This window comes from Pectinophora gossypiella, chromosome Z, assembly GCF_024362695.1.
Source record: "Pectinophora gossypiella chromosome Z, ilPecGoss1.1, whole genome shotgun sequence".
Classification (NCBI taxonomy): domain Eukaryota; kingdom Metazoa; phylum Arthropoda; class Insecta; order Lepidoptera; family Gelechiidae; genus Pectinophora; species Pectinophora gossypiella.
In genome coordinates this window covers 12,072,192-12,082,934 of record NC_065433.1, presented here as the reverse complement: position 1 = coordinate 12,082,934, position 10,743 = coordinate 12,072,192, and the positions used below count along the sequence as shown (strand labels likewise).

Genomic DNA, 10,743 nt, shown 5'->3' with positions numbered 1-10,743 from the left:
AAGCCCACCGGTACACTCCTTGTCTTTTTTTTCTCTTTCTGATTATTAGGCCACATTAAAATGTCAGACAGCGATTGTTCAACTTTTCGGTTTTCAATAACGATAAGATGCATATTTAAGATGATTAATTTAAATAAATTAAAAATTTGTAACGCCAAAACTTACATAAATAATCTGCTTAGGTGTACTATGCGCAGTTACACGACTTTGCTTTATTGCCAGTCCATTAGTAATAGGTACCAAGACTAAATAAGATCGGACAGTAAAAAAAAAATAAGGCATGCAGAATTTTTTTCTTTTTTTAATATACCTATATTATTCGCGTTTTAAAATGTTAAAAGCATGTTCTTGTATGTAGCTGTTTTGAATAACTGGTGACCATTCAATGTTAAGACCGAGGGCTGTAAAAGTTCCATTGAAATTCAAAAAGGAATATTTTTTTACCTATAACGAGAATTTGTAATTTCAACGACAACGACGACGACGAATGGATGGGTATGGGTATAGAGCCTATAGATGGGTAGTATATAAATACACCAAGAGATCTAATTACCAAAGATTGAGCACCTCTGTGCATAAGGAGAGGACTCCTTAAGATTTATTATGTACAAGGAAGAAGGCTTGAACGGGGTTTATTAGAAAGTCGGCTTATCTGTACATTTTTTATGTTACGGTATATCGGTCGGCATTTCCCTGCGGTAACCGTTGTAGGCAAGTGTCCGTTTTAAGCCATCCATCCTAACTATTCCTAACACGTGGTCACCACATATTGCTCCAGGTACCAATATTAGGTTACTCGTAAAACTTTGTCTTGTAAGTACATGTAAGGTATATAAGAATGTCTTGTCTTGAATCAAATTAGCGCAATCAATTAATAATATGTAGGACATGTAGGTACGTTCTTGTTTATTTAAACAAATTGTTAAGAAACTTTACGTGCTACTATTAATTATGACCTTTATTATCCTATCATACAATAGAAATGCAAATAACAATATAGTATTTTATCGCAAAAAAGATAAACCATTAATCATAGTACATACGTAGTTTATCTATCTTCTCTCTTAAGAAATAATAAAAACTGAAATAGTATTTTAATTTCAAATTCTAAATATTACTCAATTTTGAAATAAGTTAGACTTGATAAATATTTGGGACTTTTTTTTCAAAGAAATGCCAAATAACGAAAAAAGTTTGGCCCATGAGGGGATCGAACCCGCGACCTTCGCGTTATTAGCACGACGCTCTAACCAACTGAGCTAATGGGCCGTTGTTAAAGGGTTGCAAAAACGGGAACACTATCGTCGTAAAACAGGGAATAACACGTTTTTTCCGACAATCTAGAGCAAATTTCTTAAACGTTAAACTTTTACATTGTTAAAAGGATATTAATCTACCATTTCCGAGTAAAATGATTTAGAAATAAGTGACATTTAACGAGTTTTTTAATTTTTTGGAAGAAATACCTACTTTAGAATACCTATGTCTTTACATGAGAAGAACACCATCTATTCGAGAATTTGCGCTTCATAGTCGCTGCGCAAATGCAACTAGACTGCGAATATACTGTAATATCTGCCACTCCAACTTTACTCCGAACCTACCTTTCTCTACGCTTCTGCTTTGAGCACCTAGATGGCGCTGAATATAATGAAAAATTATTGTATATAAACTCGTATATTTTACAATTTCATTTTTGTCACATAGCTTTTTGTTCATATAACATTTTACAAGCCTTTTCTAAAACAAATCACAGCGTCTCATTTCTTAATCCGCTCTTTAATATAAAAAGTAAAAATAATAAAAAAGAACATGAATGTGATTCAACAAATGACTACCGTCAAACGTCTCTGGGTAGGCTTAATTAATTGAAATATTAAAAGGAGATGGGACGTCATTATTCTAAATAAACTGTCATTTGTAGCCCACAGGGGGGTGGGAGCCGATCAGGTTGGGATACCACCCACGAATATGCTTATAGAAAAAAAAAACATCCTTTACCCGATGGGTCGCTTCAGGCGAAATGCTAGCTGGGAGAGTTAGTAGAGCAAGCGATCGATAAATTCCCGCGTGTTGTTTTTAGAAAATGTGTAATTAATAATTTCAATTTAAATATTCAATGACCAATATTATAGAGACGACCGAAAAGCGTTGCTTCATCACTCCCAAAAATATTTTGTCTAATTACTTACTACACTTTATGTGCCTAGAGCCTATACAGGTAAGTACTTCCTCAAGGACCCTAAACAGGAAAAGTAATAAAATGATTGTAATTTTAATCTATTTGACATCTTGTAAGTTTAACTTAATTTCTATATAAGTAAATATAAGTGTGTCTGATTGTAATGTATATTGCGATAAGCGCTGAATGAGGGAAATCGTCGACCTCGCCGGCCGGATCGGAATCAGGGAGACAAGTTATCGGAACATCATACGTTAGTCAATAATACCAAGCAGGTAATTGCTAATAAAGTAATGTAAGGGTAAAGCTGCAAGAACAGCCACCCTAAAAAATTACGAACTATGTTTAAGAAAAGTAATTTTATATAAAATTTTCACGTACTTACATTTAAAACTGTGCATTTATGTTCATTTTGTACTATTTTCGGTATCCTATGTTTTTTGTGCTCAATAAAGTTAATTAATCTAACCATTGCAATCAAAAGCGTAACGAAATCAATAAGCGAAGGCAAATTTGAGTAGGTGGGTTATGTATATAGAATTTTAAAGAAAAGTCTGTCAAGAGATGGTCAAGAGACTCACAAAATACACAATCCGTCTTGTGCCAAAAAAAAGAAAACAAGAAATTCTAGCGGTATCTCCTAGATAGGTACACAACCAAACTAATTCTTGTACTTAAAACATTTAATACTTACTTATATTAATTATTGTGATAAACAAATGTAAGTAAATTAACATTAGTGTCATTATACTCGTGCAGACAAACTGTAAGATCAATAAAGTCATTGAGAAAATGAAATTGAAAGTATTAATTTTGTCTTTGTAAAAAATGGTTGTTCGAGCATAGAGCAACACGAACCTACGCGGACCGGAGTTCGAGTGACTTTTATTTGTAACGTTGAATGGCAAATAGACTATACAAGTGCGTAAGTGTAGAAAATGTTTTACGCAAATCACGCAGTCACTACTGTGCTATGTGCAAACGGGCAGGCTCATTGCATTATATTTTAGACTGGAGGAAGATATATCGTCGTCCCTGGGAACGCTCTATGCAGATGGACGTGAAAGCGGACGTTTTCCCTTCCAACGTTAACATCACTATTGATTATATTGGAATGCAGGGAGGTCCGCACTCGGCCCAGAGCCCTTATCCAAAATAACGCGATCCCGCCTCAGATAATTGATACTTTTTTTGGGAATCAACTTTCATAATCTACTTACTAGGGCAACGGTGTTATAAGTTATAAGTCATGGTCGTGATAGATTTACATCCTACAACGACAGGGTAGGGTCTAATGTTATTTATAACATACTTTAATGTAACGAATACATTTAAATTATTATTTTCGTTGACGTGAAATGTGGAAATGAGTTATTTTCTGTGGGCTTAATGGGTGTCACAATGGAGGCACGGTGGGTTGACATTTATGTAGCCTTATAATGGTGGTAATGGGCTAGCCACCGCGGCGGCGTGCACTCCCTCATTAGGCGAAAGAAAGCATGACAAATCGATGGTCTTCCTTGGGACGTTCACTGTATGAAAGGCCTTGAATATTATAAGTTATAAATATTATCATTTTCGGCTTGAAGCTTCTAAATAAATAAAGACAAATTATACATCAGTGAATTATTTTTTTATATTAAACTTAGAATTCAATTTTGTTTTAGCGAATTGTACCTCTTTCTACCCTGATAAGAATAATGAGCGTGATCGTCAAAAACGTTCATTAAACACTCAAATTACTTGCTTTACAATTACATTTACTAAAAGAGCTTTATCTAATTATTTAATAAGCTTCAATATTTAGACGTGAAAGTCAGCATTACGTAGTTGCTCCATATTCTATACACTCGTAGTTTTTATTTTTATTTTGGTTGTTGATACTTACGCTTCCTCAATGCGATTATATCAGAAACTATCGTACCTCATACAGACTGGATTAAATACCTACTCAGTTTGCAATGTATACGTATTATGTAAGAACTTATTTTGATTGTAACAGGTTATTAAGTTATTATGTTGTACACTAACTACTTCTAGCCAGTAGTAAAATGTTTGTGACTTTCGTTTCATATTTTTTTATTGGTTACTAACTTGCGAGCCCTAATTTCGTCTGCGTGGACTTCATTCAAACTTCCGTCCCCTTTTTTAGCCTTAGGGGATGAATATTTAAAAAGTTCATATTTTAGTGTTCTTTTTCTTTCACTCAATAAATCTTTATGCAAAATTTCGTGTTTCTACCTATGCCCAGTAATTTTCGGTTTATGTTGAGCGGTCTATCAATATAATAATATTATTATAATATGTAATAATTACTTATATACTTACCTACTTATTATTACATCGCTCAACTTACCTACCAGTTAATTAATAATTGTCATCGAACGTTCTAGATTTTATTCTGGTTATCCACTGTATATTATAACAATCGATATTCAATTGAATATACTTAATTAAATTATTGTATTTATCTGCGCACAGAAATTGGTGCATTTATTTATCTCCCTTCTCATTTGATGGGAACTTCTTTTTTATTTTTTTTTACGTAGTTTTGGTACAATAGATATGATGTAGTGTAAAGGCTCGTAGCATGTCGGGAGTCATGTGTCGCGCGACAATTGAATACGAAGTTTTGGTTATACCTTATGACTCGCGACGACGCGACGCACCGCATGCAGCGTTGACGCTGCTCCTACTCACCTCACAGCTTGAATCGATTTTAGTGAACGTGAGACGCATCACGATTATAATATGCGAGATTTATATACTCGTTAGACATCTCATTATCTCATTGGATCATACATAAAACTGTAATATATTAATATATTTTTTTCTTTTTATAAAATAACCTTAAATCAGACAGTGTCGCAATGACAAGTCTTTATTGGTCTCCTCTGCGCTATTGGCGATCAGATCAAACCCGTTTACAGACGATATCGGCGAGTACGGCACTCTGCCGTTTACACGATCGTGCTCGCTAGTAATTGCCGACTGTGAAGAAGGGGCATTACATTTTAAAGGCTATTGACACTCTGCCGTTAATATTCCTGACACAAGATAAACATCAGCCCCTTTATTACAAGACGAACACTAAAGATAATACCAGGTTTAAAATAAGTATAGTTCGCGCCACGAAAGAAATTCAGCGGCCGCGGCGCTAGTGCCGCGGATTCTGTATATAAGTAAGTAATTATTGTGACTTGTCAATTAGTTCCATTAAAATTGGTCCATTGAATTGGAACTTCTTTCGTGCCGCAAACTATATTTTAAATCTGGTGTTTGTTTAGTCTTCGTTTTGTAATACAGCGACAGGGGGTTTCTTACCAACAAGGTGTCTACTTGATTCAGAACAAGAAGTTGCGTTAAGTAGGTACTTTACTACTGTGATGACAGCTACTACTACTGCTCTTAGGTGGGGAGGTGCTCGACGTAATCAGGCGGGAAAACGTTCGAAAAAGAAGAAATAAAAAAAAACAAGAAAATAATTGCCAGCGTCAAAAAAATAATTAGGTTGTGACACAGATTGACGACTTTATTCCATCTGTTATTAATTATTTAATCTAATAATAATTAAAAATAAAATATAATGAACCCTAACACTACTGTAGTCAACCGCCATTACGCCCTGTAGTAACGTAACACCATAGGTGCTCTATGGCACTTTCAAAAGTTCACTCATAGGAAATTTCAAATAATAGCTTAAAATGCTGGAGCCTCTAGAAACAAGCCACGTAGCGAGAAGTCTGTAGTTGTAGCTATGTCTGTAGTTGTACCTACATTCACGGCTGATTTGTTTGTCTAACCACAACATTACCGGCCGCTGTCACGTTGGTCAACAAACTTTAAAATAATAACAAAAGTAACGTAGAAGATATACCGCCGAGATGATTTGTATAATAATGTTAATTAACGTTCTCTTAGATATATTTTTTTACACAAAAGATTTCCACGAGATCCACTTACAAACTTAACTACACTTTAGGACTCTGTCGCACTAACATGTTTGACATTTAGTGAGACCTACTGTGCAATTTGTAAAAAAACATCATGTGACATGGTACAAAGTGTATGCATATTGATGCCCGTGACCGTACTTATTAAATTAAGATTATGGTTCAAAAAACTGTGACCTCATTCATATTCTAGTGAATAAAAACTTCTCATGAAGACTTTTAAAAATATTTTTTGTCTTTGATGAGTTGAGAAGAGATCGTTGTAATCTTTTATAGGGCCAAATTAAAAAAAAAGCTTCTTAATATCACTACATACATAAATAGTCTATATACGACTTAATATGACCCATTGCTGGGCACAGCCCTACCATCAATCAACCGGAGGCGGTATAAAGCATACTCCACCACGCTTCAGTAGGTACGGTTTGGTGGTGGCATTTGGGCCAGTAGCTGAAACCAAGGGTTGGAATCATCTTACTTATAAGGACAATCAGGTGATTCACCCTGCAATGTCCCAGCCAAATAAGGGACAGTCTCACAAAGTGATACACATAACATAAACCGCCTATATACGTCCATTTGCTGCTGCTGCAATCAACCGGTGATGGGGCCATTGACTTACTCCACCATACTTCTCCACTGCGGGTAGGCTTCCCATTCAACAGGCAGGTATTTAGATTTTACAAAAAAAAGATTATGTTGCTTGCTCAAAATTGGCACAGAAAAAATACTAAGTAAAGCACTTAATACATAATTGCTATGTATCAATTTAATTTCTTTTTACAAATTAAAGTAACTCAGTTAAATTGACCCAAATATGCTTCGTGCATAACAAACAATATGTAGGTATGGTGCAATCTTTTACTTTTCATTATGATTTTTGTATTTGTTGCATTGTTGTCCAGTTACAGGTGTTACGTCATACATTCAAATCGCTGTGAGAAACGTATGAACTAAGTACTACACTTTCCAATACTAGTTATAGTTGCGTAGGTACGAAAAAAAATCATTGGTATGGTCGTTGTAGCAGTAGAAACTACAATAATGGGTCTTGATGGTCTTAATTTTGACCCGACTGCGGCGAAGCAAACAGGAGGGTTATGTGTTTGACCGCTATGTATGAATGTATGCAGGTATGTTCCCACCTAACTTCTAAACCACCTGTCAGAATTTGACAAATGAGGTGTCACTAGAAACATTTTGATTGTCCGGTAGTTATAGGTATTGTCACGCTAAATTCAATGTAGCGCCCTCTAGGTCATAAATTGAGGACGATAACATTTTTTCCTTCACGGTTATCTGCCGTTTCTTATTTTACTGGAAGAGAATTCTACTAGAAATAAGCTGAACTATTTGTCTGTCTTGTGTTAGTCTAATTGTTCTATATCCTGTTCTGTGTACAATAAATTATTAAATGAAATAAATAATAAATTACTAAGTAAGTAATCAATAAATGAGGAGCTCGGTGGCGCAGCGGTTAACGCGTTCGGTCTCCGATTGTTGAAGTTAAGCAACTTTCGCAAAGGCCGGTCATAGGATGGGTGACCACAAAAAAAAAAGTTTTCATCTCGAGCTCCTCCGTGCTTCGGAAGGCACGTTAAGCCGTTGGTCCCGGCTGCATTAGCAGTCGTTAATAACCATCAATCCGCACTGGGCCCGCGTGATGGTTTAAGGCCCGATATCCCTATCCATCCATAGGGAAGGCCCGTGCCCCAGCAGTGGGGATGTTAATGGGCTGATGATGATGAAGTAAGTAATATTTTTTTAATAGATTAATAATGTTAAACTTTGCATCGATCGATTGATCTACAAATAAAAAGATTTATTGGGATGCAGTTTCCAACCTTTGCTGAGTATATAATATATATTGTTTGACATTCCTAATTTATGTTGATTTAAGATGGCACTTCACTACTTGGCTAAAGAAATGGGGAGCGGTGAGGTGTTCTACCCGGTAAAAACGTTAGGTTTTCTGCTTTAAGACAGACGACATACCTCGGAGTGGTCCATACAGTCGACTCAATGTCCTGATTGTTGATATAAAGCGATAAGCTCTGAAGAAAGGAAGACTCGTCCAAGCCGGCGGGTCAGATGGAGGCACTATGCCGTCGCTGTCGGCAGTTGCCAAGGCAACTCAGACGCATACTGATAATTCAAGGAAAGCGTGTCATCCATATGGTGAAAGAAGAAGAAGGCATAGAAATAAGTAACGCTTTTTTACGTTACGACAATGGGTCGCTTAATCTTACAACCATAAACGTCAGTGTCGATGTGATCGGAGAACAAACTATAATATGCAAGTAATTAGAAGTAACATCATTTTATTTGATTTGGTTCGGAAATGTAAAGAATGAATGAAAGTAGACTTATAGATTTATAAGGTGGGTGTATACTATACCAGGTAAGCTACCAAGCTTCAGAAGGTAGCCTAGGCGGACAAACCGTGACCAAACCAGGATGTTTTATAGCAATTGATAAAAGTGGATTGTTGTTGTTATCTTGTGCTAAAGTAGCAATATATTAAGTGGAATTCTGTTGTCTCTACCTACCCCAAACAGAAATAGGTGTGACTGATGTATGTTATTTGAATGTAAATAAAATACCCAGACGCTCGCATTTACACGCAGCTAAGCGTCTTGATTCCCTCGATGGTGATCTTAATAAAAATCTTATTTATTTATTTGTACACAGCACAGACAAAAGAAATATACTTACAAAGAAAACAGACAGAACAGGTAAGCTTATTTTAAGAAAGAGATTTCTTCCAGCTGACCTACGTGACAAGGAGACATGCTGTGCACGTAATGAATGATATAATATGTAAGTACTAGCCACAAAATAATAGTAATTCTCACATGAGACAGCTGGGTTGGACCTAATCTGTGGCTGAAAGGTCGATGACATGGTAGCCATGATAGTATTATAACGAGTTTAGAAAATGCAGGCCATTCTTTTGTCAATTAAGTATTAAAAAAATATGTACCTGCAGTAACTAGCCTCCAAAACGAGAATATCGTTATTTTTTGTTTACCTACATTTTGTGTTTTTGTAGGCTTAGGCAATATCCATTTAGATTTCCTGTCATGACCTTCCGTTGCAGGAAACTCTCTGTTTTCGGCTTGAACGATCCGTCACGCCCCACCGCGTTGATGGTGGGCGATATCAACTTTCATGTTACCTTGTTTTTGTAAATAATTAATCGAAAATTATCCCTTGACCCATTTTAGGAGGATTCGCTGATCGCTATATGCTGAAATGAAATCATTCGATGCATGGTTTGTGTGAAACCACGGAGGAAAACGATAGGGTTGCTTATTATTTATCATCATAAGTGAACTGTGATGATATCCTGTCTAATAAACGCTAATGATAAAAATCAGCTAACGGATATTTGATTAGAAGTCTAAACCTATGAAGTGCTATGATAGTGGAAGCGGCTTCTTACAAAAAAATTATACTTAATAAAAATCCTAGGATCAAACAAAAAATTTCCATGGTTTAAAATTTTATAGGTTTTCTTGTAACAAATTATGAATTTAAGCTACAAATACCTATCGGTTTGCGAGATTTTTTCTGTATAGCTTTAATCGTCAACCAGCGACCTTTAGATAAAGCAACCGAATATTTGAACACCAATCATAATTGATTCAGTCGCTCATAATAGAATAGTTTCCAACTAGTCAAATCAATTACTTTTTACTAAACGTTAAAACACGAAATTACTATGGAATTTGTATGAAAAAGCAACTTGCGACGTCATAGTAAAGCGTGACAAAATGTAGCACTTATTATTAATAAGTACATTTATCTTTATTAAAATTGATACATAAGGTAAGTAGAAAAAAAAGAAAACGTTTTCTGTCAGCTTTAGATCCGTCTTTATTTAGTAATCAGAATTTTATAATTAATCTTTGACCTAGGGAGCTACCCAATTGAAGGAATTATGGGCGTGGGTTTGTAAACATTATATACATTTGTAGATTATTGTAATGATACTTAAGTAACTGAGAACAGTTTTTAACATAAGTAATAAATAAATCCGACCTACTTGCGATCTATATATTATGCTCATTTGGCCGGCCAAATAGTTAATGTCACCGGCGGCAAATGTACTGTAAGCTACGTCAAAAAAAAAAAAGATATCTAAGTACATGCTCATGACCCTATCCCAGGGAGTAGAGCCACATTTCAACAATAAGACTGCATGGAGTCCACATGGCAACGAGATTCATATACTGTGCTAACCAAAACTCATGGTATTATAAGTATTAAACAAAGATTACTTAGTAGGATCATGTCAGCAATGATTGATCAGCTCAAATATTTCTTTAGTTACAACTAGGTTAGACAAAAATGTAACGATTATCATCATCTACTAAAACTATTTTCATTTTGCATATTTTCTGCTCATGTAATAGCGAAATGATAATTATCAAATACGACGAAAAAGAATTGAATACACCATTGTGGTATTACATAGGTTGTTATAAGCTCATCAAGTGGTTCCCTCTCGTTGTAACGATAGTAAAAGTGAGAGCGTCTTCCTATGCGCCTGCGCCGGTCGCGTGCAGACTGCACTGCACATGACGGTATGGTGCTATCTATGTG

The 10,743-nt window shown here is 35.5% G+C and overlaps 1 non-coding gene across 1 annotated transcript; it reads right to left on the bottom strand.

The window, feature by feature from the left end:
• Positions 1 to 1,195: 1,195 nt before the first annotated feature.
• Trnai-aau (transfer RNA isoleucine (anticodon AAU)) lies at positions 1,196 to 1,269 on the bottom strand. The gene has a single exon. It is a non-coding gene; the product is annotated as a tRNA-Ile (tRNA).
• Positions 1,270 to 10,743: the final 9,474 nt, after the last annotated feature.